Raw genomic sequence first — 9,620 nt, 5'->3', positions numbered from 1 at the left:
ACATGTTGTGGGGTTGTTAACCAATGTCATAAAACAATATGTGTACTACTGTTTCATGAGAAACTATTTGTTCTGTAAGCCTTCACCTGAAGTACAATATAAGTAAATAAATAAATAAATCAAAAGAAAAACCAATAAAATCTGTAGGGTGGCTGTTATTTTATGGGTCCTACAGTCACTGCACAAACTCATGGGCTAGAAACTTTGTCAGGTTAATATTTTTAAGAGAACATTTACAGTTGTATTTTTCTAATCATAAAAAATATTAAAGGTAACACTTAGTCCTTAAAGAAAGTGCAGAGAAGTTTGAAAAAGAAAATGAAAATTACTTACAAACTTACCCTTAGAAATAATTCCTTTGATCACTTTTTAAGGGTTTTCTTTCCCATCTTATTAACATATAATTTTATATGTATGTATATTTATACTTAAAAATACACAAACTTGAATATTTTGCCATATAATGCATATATGTTATATAGCTGTTGAGTGATAAATCTATATAAATATATTTATATTATAAAATATATATTTTAGAATACTTACATTTCATATATTTATATCCAAAAGTATTTAGGTATAAATATATATTTATATTATATGATACACAAATGTTTATAACATATATCCATATATTTATATTGTTGTATAAACATAAAAACATTTTTTTCTTGTATCATCTTACTACAAGTCTAGTACCATCTCCATTTTACCGCTGACTCCCTATAGCTAATTTCCGTGATTTCCCCATATCCACTCTAAAGGATCACCTCCATGGCCCCAAGGCCACCAGATCCCACCCTCAGCAGCCTAGAAAACTCCAGAATCAATGACCTTCCTCCCCAAAAGCCCAGCAATCTTACCTAAGAGGCAAATCCTGGGGCCCTCACTGTGGCAAAGTCTTCTTCGAGGCTTTCTTCACTAGGCCGTGCATCTAAAACAAGAGCAAAACTCCAATGAAGACCTGAAGGAAGGCACAGCCCAGCTACACGTCCTGCTGACGAAACATCTTGAGTCACAGAGACTACACCAGCAGGGCTGTCTCCTGAGCAGGCTGAGCAGTAGTGCCTCCTTCTAGACCTGCAGGAGAGGCTGAGCGTGCAGGGTAGAGAGCACTGGGCAGGGAGCCTGATCGTCTGAGCTGTGGCTCTGGTTCTGTGCTTTTCGATGGGCCATTTTGCCTTTGGGGGCTCATTTCCACATCCCAAAATAAGAGAGTTGGGTTGGATGGTAACTAAGAACCCTTTCTTTTCATGTTTAAGGAATTTACAGATTTTGTCATCATGAAAACTTTAATTTATTCATTTAATGAATATTTATTGAGCACCTTTGATCTGGGCCCTGGGGCTCTGACCCTGGTGAACAGAACACATGAACCCCCAGGCCTCATGTCACAAGTCAGGTGAACTGTTTCCTGATGTTAAGATTAGAAAAAGAAAAACAAACACCTCACTTCTTTGAAACTGCCTTTTGTCTTTCTCCAAATGGAATGTAAGCTTTCAGAGGACAGGGACACATAGGTGAGAGGATGAAATAAGGTGTCTGAAAGTGCCCCTTCACCCGTAGAGGGCGAGATAAAGGCAATATTGTAATATCAATGCCCTCAGTTAGCACTTGATTTTTTCCAGTAAACATAGCAATAGCATGAAAAACCTGCTAGTTAGTGGCTAACTCCTAACCCCAGGAATATACTTACTCTTCCTGATGCTTCCCCAGCATCCTGAGCAGCCTCCATCAAGGAGAGAGACATAAAACAGTTTCTATCTCAGAACCATCAGAAGGAATCAACACAGCTGATACCCTGATTTGGACTTCTAGCCTCTAGAACTGTGAGACAATAGATTTCTGTTCTTATAAGTCGCCCAGTTTGTGGTACCTAGTTACAGCAGCCCTAGTAAACTAATATAGAGTTTGGTACCTGGAAGTGGGGTGGTGCTGTAACAAATACCTAAAAGTTGGAAGTGGCTTTGGAATTGGGTAGTAGGTAGAAGCTAGAAGAGCCTTGAGGTACTTAATAGTAAGACTAGACTACCTTGAAGAGACTGTTGGTGGGATAATGAACTTTAAAGGTGATTCTGGTGAGAGCTCAGAAAAAATTGGGGAGAGCTGTAGAGACATCCTCTATCATCTTCTTGTTGTTAGTTGCTGTCGATTCCAACTCATGGTAATCCTATACAGGCAGAGTAGAACTGCTGCACAGGGTTTTCAAGACTGTAACCTTTTAGAAGCAGATCACCTGGCCTGTCTTCTGAGGCTTCCCTGGGTGGCTTTTAACTGCCAACTTTTCAGCTAGTAATCAAACACTTAACCATTTACACCACCCAGGGACTCCCTGTATCACCAGGGTTTCCCTCTATCATCTTAAAGAATACAAATATTATCATGAATGGAATGTTACTAGAAATGTGGACATTAAATGTGTGTCTGGTGAGGCCTTAAAAGGAAATGATGAACATGTTATTGGATGCTGGAGGAAAGCCAATCCTTGTTATTAAGTGACAGACTACTTGGCTGAATTATGTTCAAGTGTTTTGTGGAAAGCAGCGCTCAGAAGTGATGAAGTTGGATATTTAGCTAAGAAGATTTCTAAGCAAAATTTTGACAGCATGGCGTGGTTTCTCCTTCCTGTTTACAGTAAAATGCAAGAGAAAAGAGATAAATCAAGGAATGAACTGTACAAAAAGGAACAAAAACTTGAAGAGTCGGAGATTTCTCAGCCTATCTATATTGTAAAAATTGAGAGAGTGTGCTCTGGAGAGAAGAAGGGTGTGGCTGGACAACTGTCTGCTAAAGACATTAGGAATGTCACTTCATATTAGGATCCAGGGAGGCAGGGCCAAGATGGCAGAAGAGTCAAGATGCTTCCCATGGTCTCTCTTACAACAAAGACCTGATAAAAACAAGTGAATTGATAATATATGACAATCTAGGAGTCCAGATCACCAAAGACAAAGTTGAGGAGGCAGACTGAGTGGCAGCGGGAGGGAGAGACAGTTCAGAAGTAGCGAAGAAGTGACAGTCGTGAGGTAGCCAGCACCCTGCAGGCCAGGTAGGGCAGCACACACGGGCTAAGGCAAGCAGCAACACTCAGGATGTGTTTCACCACATTGGGAGAGATCTGGCAGCAAGAGTCTGCACAAGCCTGGGGGCGGGGGGGGCGGGGGAAGTGACACTGGGCTTGCAAAAGTTAACTGCAAGCATCTAACCTACCAGGAGGGGTCAAAACAACCCCTCCCCCTCCAGGACTTTCACAGCAAGAAGTGCTATTTTCCCCTCACCCACCCCCCTCCCGGCTCTGCTCTCACACCAGTCGGGTAGTATTCAACAAATGCCACACCCCCAAGCCAGAGCTAAGGGCTACCAGTGCCCAAATCCCTCTTGCGGCTTTAGAGAAAAAAATATGTGTATATCTATATATTAGGATCCAATCAATCATCTCAATAGAAATGCCGCCAGCTTAGACTGAAGGGGATAGAGACAGGATGAAATGAAGGAAAGCTGTCCAACTCCTGGGATTCTACAGGCAGGAAATGGGCTGATGGTGCTGCTTGGCTGCAAATGTTTGTTGTCCTTCAAGAAGAGGAAAAGATGGTCCCCAGAGCAGTTCAGAGGCCAGCAAGGCTGCCGGCATGGGTTTGGAAGGCTGAGTTGCCACCTCCCTGGTTACAGAGGGCAGGGCCACCTACTCAATTCCAGGGAGATGGACATCGGAGCAGAAAGACTTTTGCCTCATTACTGCTCCAATTCAGAATCAAAGCCAGTGAATGAATGGTAGGTGAGAAGACCAAGAAGAGGAAACAAACCTTGTCAACTGGAAGCCGTCTAGTTATGAGTCACCTAACTTCAGGTGACCTAGAAGTTTTATATCTGGACTAGATTTTTAATAACTGAATATGAGCCATAACTATCTAAATAATAACCTTCTTATAGTCAAAAGAGAGCCTAAAGCTATAGGATCTGCCCTATGTCTAATCAGGGCTGTCACTGAAGCACTTCCTGTTTGTGGCTGGCAAGTTCAGCCCAATCAATAAGTACTAACTGTTTTTTAATTTTTGTTTTTGCACCTCTTAGTCCATGACCTTGGTCTACTGGAATCCTGCCCCACACCATCCCAGTCTCCACCCACATTCCCAGGCTCTGAGCTGCCACTCCAATCTCATGGTCTTCTGACTTCTCCTCAGGTCTTTATTTCTAATTCTCATTTCCCCTCCAGAGCAAGCAGATAAACTAACTTTCCTCCTCATCCTTCTGAAATATCCCTCAAGTATAAATGTTATTTACAGGTTGTCAAACACACATGGTCTCCTCTAATGTCTCCTTTGATTTGTTTTCTCCAGTTCATTCCCTTTATCCACATGATCTCATTTGGTGAGTGGAACCCCTACAAAATTGTAGTTTGAAATTGTTTTTCTCAGGCAGGTGGGAGTCTCCCTGCAGGAGGGCTTGGTTCAAACAGGAGATGCCTTGACCCTGCTTCTCCTCACAGACCACAGCTTCCACCTGGAGCTCCCTGTACCGATTAGAGACAGTCACAGAAAAAATTCTGGGAGGAAGTACCTAACAGCAAAATGCTAACAATGGTAATCTTAGAATGGTGGGTTTATAGTCAATATTTGTTTTTTGTTTTTTTTTTAATTACTATATTTTAATATTTACGTCCTACATTTATGTTCTAATATACCCCAAACAGCTCCAAATCTAAATGTATTTGTGATTTGTAATCTAAATATATTTATATTTACTAAACATATCTATAATTAACATTTTCTTATCTATACTTTCTAATTTTCTTCAGTTACCACATATTCTTTTTGTAATAAAAAGTTTTAATTTAAAAACATTTAACTAAACAGATTTTCATCTGACATCTGATATCTGATATCTGATATCCTCTCTAAAGCCTATAGGCAGGCAGTCTTCATATTTTATTTAGGTTCACAAGTCCCTAGAATTTTTGTTTGTTCATGGCATGATGGTTGTCTTAGTCATCTAGTGCTGCTACAACAGAAATACCACAAGTTTTAACAAACAGAAGCTCATTCTCTCACAGTCTAGTAGGCTAGAAGTCCAAATTCAGCGCATCAGCTCCAGAGGAAGGCTTTCTCTCTCTGTTGGCTCTGGAGGAAGGTCCTCGTCGTCATCAGTCTTCCCCCGGACTAGGAGCTCCTCTGCACAGGAACCTCGGGTCCAAAGGACGTGCTCTGCTCCTGGTGCTTCTTTCTTGGTGGTATGAGGTCCCCAATTCTCTGTTTGCTTCTCTTTCCTTTTATCTCTTGTAAGGTAAAATGTGGTGCAGGCCACACCCTAGGGAAATTCCCTTTACATTGGATCAGGGATGTGACCTGGGTAAGAGTGGTGTTACAATCCCATGTGCTCTGCATTAGACAAAGTATCAAGGAGAGAATTATTAAACAAATAATGCCAGTACTTGCCTTTATGAAGATGAAAGATTCTATGAAAATCAATTTGGAAAAGTTCATTATCTTATTATACTTTTAGAATAATATGTATTTTTGACACGGGAAAAATTCAGTACCCTCATAAAAAGCAATGTTTCCAAATACTACTTTTGGTGCTTTTCAAGGGATAGACCACAATGCATACAGGGATCTCAACAGTGGGTCAGAAGGGAAGTTTGAATAAACAGGCAAGGGATGGGGCTATGCTTGAGAAAGTGACTGTCAAAAGCTGAACTGAGCTGGAGAGAGTTGAGCTGCCAGGTGTCCGAGTAGTCGATTAAGACAACAACTCAAAATGAAAGTAACAGTTAAGTCTTTCATCACTTACTGTGGTAGTATAAGCAAGGGGTTAATCCAGAGAAGGTACCAACTCCTGCACTGTTTCATTTTCCTCCAGTGGAACGGTGGCATGTGAGGGTCAGATGGATCATCACAGATGTGGAGAATTGTCACATAGTTGAGGAAGCCTCGAACAAATGTTCTTGCTCTTTCATGGCCTTCAGGGCTGAGGAAAGAGAAAGGGAGGGGCTAGCAGTGGGAAAGTACTTAGTACTGAGTCAGAGTGGAGAAAAAATGTTTTTGAGACACACTTCCACCCCACTAAGGTGGTCTCAGCAGAGGTACCTGAGAGGGATCTCAGCCTAGGGCCCTCAATAAGGAGGCCCCTGAATGGAGGCACATGGGTTAAGAATGCAGCCATGTGACAGAGCATGGTAAACCAGGGGAGCCTGAGTCCTTGACTGCAATTCACTTCAGAGTATGGAATATATTGGCTGTGCACCAAGTCTGGTGTGGGAGGGCAGCTTTCCCCCAAGAGGCCCGCTGGGTGAAGGTTTTGTAACTGTCTACAGTCATGCTGGAAACAAACCAGGCTGAAAGTAGCAGTGGCTCTAAGCCATCAAGTCCAGAAGAGAAAAATTCAAGTCTAGCTTGGGCAGCATCCAACCCAAGCTCAGCATCCATGGCCAGTCCCTGGAAGCAGCCATTTACTCTTAGTGAAAGAGCATGGGTTTGCCTTACATAGATATGTTATAGCCACAAAACAAGAGACCAGCATGTCTGTCTGGTCTGTCCCCAGGATTTTTTCCTGCAAGTCTGAGTGTCAGGATTCAGCTGTGGTCCTTCCTGCTGACTTCTTACATGACTTGAGCAAAGGATTGACCTCTGTATTTTCCATGATGCTCCCCTTTGACCCTTATTGTGGCCTCTGGGGACAGGAACACAAGAAGGAAAATTAATCAATACCAAAGGGAAAGGATGAACGAGACAGTCCAGATTTTTGTCAACTCTTGCTATTTTCCCTGTGTGCTAGCAACAGCAGAACGTGTGATAAGTGCAATAATTGTGACTTCAGGAAAAAGTGCTGGCAATGACATAATGAAAAGCAAGAGGTGTAAGCTCTTGTTTTACTTTCTTAAGGCCACCTTTTTACAAAAACATGTTTCATATAATAATTAAAAATGGATGAATTTGGTACTGTATGGTAAAAATGTGGACAAGAACCTTAAAGTAATCCACATATGCAATTTTTCCTAGGAATGAGTAAAGGGTCACTTTCTAAATTGTCACCCAAACCCAAGTTCCTTATGATGTACAATGCCTATGTTGAATCTCTCTGTTTATGGGACTAACTGGCTCTACTCATTCAGAAAACAGACTTGCTCTTTTATTTTTCCCTTTGCAACTTAGTCATTGTTCATCGTTCTGTTAAGTACCATAGATGGAGTTTACATTCTGCTCTTATATTTGCCACAGGTCCCTTGACCAGGATCTGTGGTTAATGCTCTCGGCTGTTTTTAGTGTCTTCTCATGGCCCAGAGTGTGGTATGTCATTAGCCTGAATTTACGGGTGAATTGCTGGTGTTCTATCTGGAGGTGTAACCCCTAGCAGTACTTGGTTGTAGTGTCTCCTGTGACCAGTTCATTCACTCATTCAATGTGGGCTTACTTGGTGTCCACTAGAAGATAGTCTGTAGGCACTGGGATAGAGCAGCAAACACAACATGGTCCCTGCTCTCATGGAGTTACATTAAAGTACAGAGAGACAAGAAACAAATAACATGTCAGTTGTTGGTAATTGTTATGAAGAAAATTACAGCAGGTTAAGACAAAGAAGGTGTTAGAGTTGGAGGTGTCTTGTTTTAGAAAGAGACATCAAAGAACATCTCTGTGATTAGGTGACATTTCAGTAGTTATTTGAATAGTGACATTGAGTAAGCTGGGGGAAGAGCATTTTACACAGAAGCAACAGTAATCACAAAGGTCTTGAGATGGGAACATGCTTGACATGGTAGGAACAGCAGAATCCTAGTGGCTGGAGAAGATTGAGGGGTAGAGGAGAAACAGATGAGGTCAGAGAGGGTTATCATGAGGCCAGAGCTCTGGGTCTAATTTTTATTAAGATGGGGTGTGGTCAGAGGGTTTTAATTAGATAAGTGACACCTGTTGGCTAGTAGGTAGATAATAGATTATAATGAGTAAAGAGTGAAAACAGGGAAGATTAATTAAGAGGCCATTGCAAAGACTGACATCGGGTACTAAGGTGTGGTCAAACTGAGGTTATATTTGTGAGATAGAGGAAATAGAGTGTGGGTATGTAAGAAGTATCAAGGATGACACTATAATTTTTGGCTGAGCTCCTTGGTAAACAGTGATGCCATTTACTGAAGTCGGGCTTAGTAGTGGAGAAGCAGAAATTCAAGAAAACAGTTTGGGCCATGTTGTGTGTGAGATGCTTGTAAGAAACCTAGATAAAGATATCAAGTAGACAGTCAAATATATAAGTCATGGTTGTAGGAGAGAGACCAATATTGGAAATATGAATTTAGGACACCTCAGCTTAAAGATGGTTTTGAAAGCCATAGGAATAGATGAATTAACCTATGGAATGAATGTACAGAGAGTAGAGGTCCAAGGACACAGCCCTGGGGCTACTACAACATTTAGATATCATTTTCCCCCACTTGTCACCATGTTTTCCTTTGTCATGTCCTTGAGCTAAGGTCTTGAAGTCAATCCTCCAATCCTGAATTGTCATAACAATCTTTTCAGCCTCAACAAACCATAACCTAACCTCTGTTGCCTTCGCTACATAATCTTGGACAAGTACATGGGAGATGGTCAGAGAAGTTCCTTTGGTCACCACTTCTACCTTCTGCTCCTACTATTTGTGAGGAGCAGATGAGCTGGTGTACATGAGTGCTCTTTGTGAATTGTTGAATGGTACACATATGGAAGTCATTAACTGTGTAAATGAAAATTATTTATACTTGCCCACTGAGAAGAGCAGAAGGCAGGAAAGGAATCTTGGTCTTGGAGTCAGAGGTGAGTCTTTTTTTTTGTTAATTTTTTGTTTAATTTTGATGAATTCCAATTTATCTGGTTCTTTCTTTTACTGCTTGTGTCATAGCTAGGAAATCATTGCCTAATACAAGGTTATGAAGATTTATTCCAATGCTCTCTTCTAAGAGTTATATGGTTTCAGCTCTTCCCAGTAAGTATTAAAAAATCAGAACTATTCCAGGGAACTGGTCGGGGAGTAGGGATTTCCCAGATGGTGAAAACATGGACTTTTTCCTTTTTAACCAAGGTCTGATGCCTGAAAAGCAGGACTTGGTTGATCATGAGCTATATATGCACCGATACTTCATAAACTGTCAAATGCTCTTACATTAATTTTCATGAGTAAGACAGAATGAAAAGCACAGCTGGTGCTTTGACTGAGCACAACACAATGGAGAGCTAGGAAAGACAGTCATGGGCCTCAGCCCCTTTTTCCATTTCTATAGTCCCTGAGGGACCCTGGTGGCATGGTGGTTAAGATCGCCACTGCTAACCAAAAGGTTAGCAGTTCAAATCCACCAGCAACTCCTTGAAGCAAGCTGGGGCCAGGCAGGGGCAGGATGCACCCAGGCCTGAGTGGTGTAACTGCTACCAGAAGCAGTATTAGGGGTATGAAGCAGTAACCTGGCTTTCACCATGGTGATCAGGCTGTTATGGTTTCAGTCACACACATCTGGCCATTTCACAGTCACACAGAGCCAGGCCAAAAGCCATTTCTGCATAGAGACTTAGGACTGGGCAGCATCTAAGATGGCTCCTCCTGTATACACTTCAGTCTTTCTGAGGCATGACAAAGCCATAAAGACATAGAATCACCCA

At 41.6% G+C, this 9,620-nt stretch overlaps 1 pseudogene; it reads right to left on the bottom strand.

Moving 5' to 3' along the window:
* LOC101342089 (caspase-8-like) overlaps window positions 1–987 on the bottom strand; it is a 40,819-nt pseudogene extending 39,832 nt beyond the window's left edge.
* Window positions 988–9,620: the final 8,633 nt, after the last annotated feature.

This window comes from Trichechus manatus, unplaced genomic scaffold, assembly GCF_000243295.1.
Source record: "Trichechus manatus latirostris isolate Lorelei unplaced genomic scaffold, TriManLat1.0 scaffold00056, whole genome shotgun sequence".
NCBI classification, from domain to species: Eukaryota; Metazoa; Chordata; class Mammalia; order Sirenia; family Trichechidae; genus Trichechus; species Trichechus manatus.
Note: the sequence above shows the minus strand (reverse complement) of the source record. Positions and strands in the feature narration are given on the sequence as shown.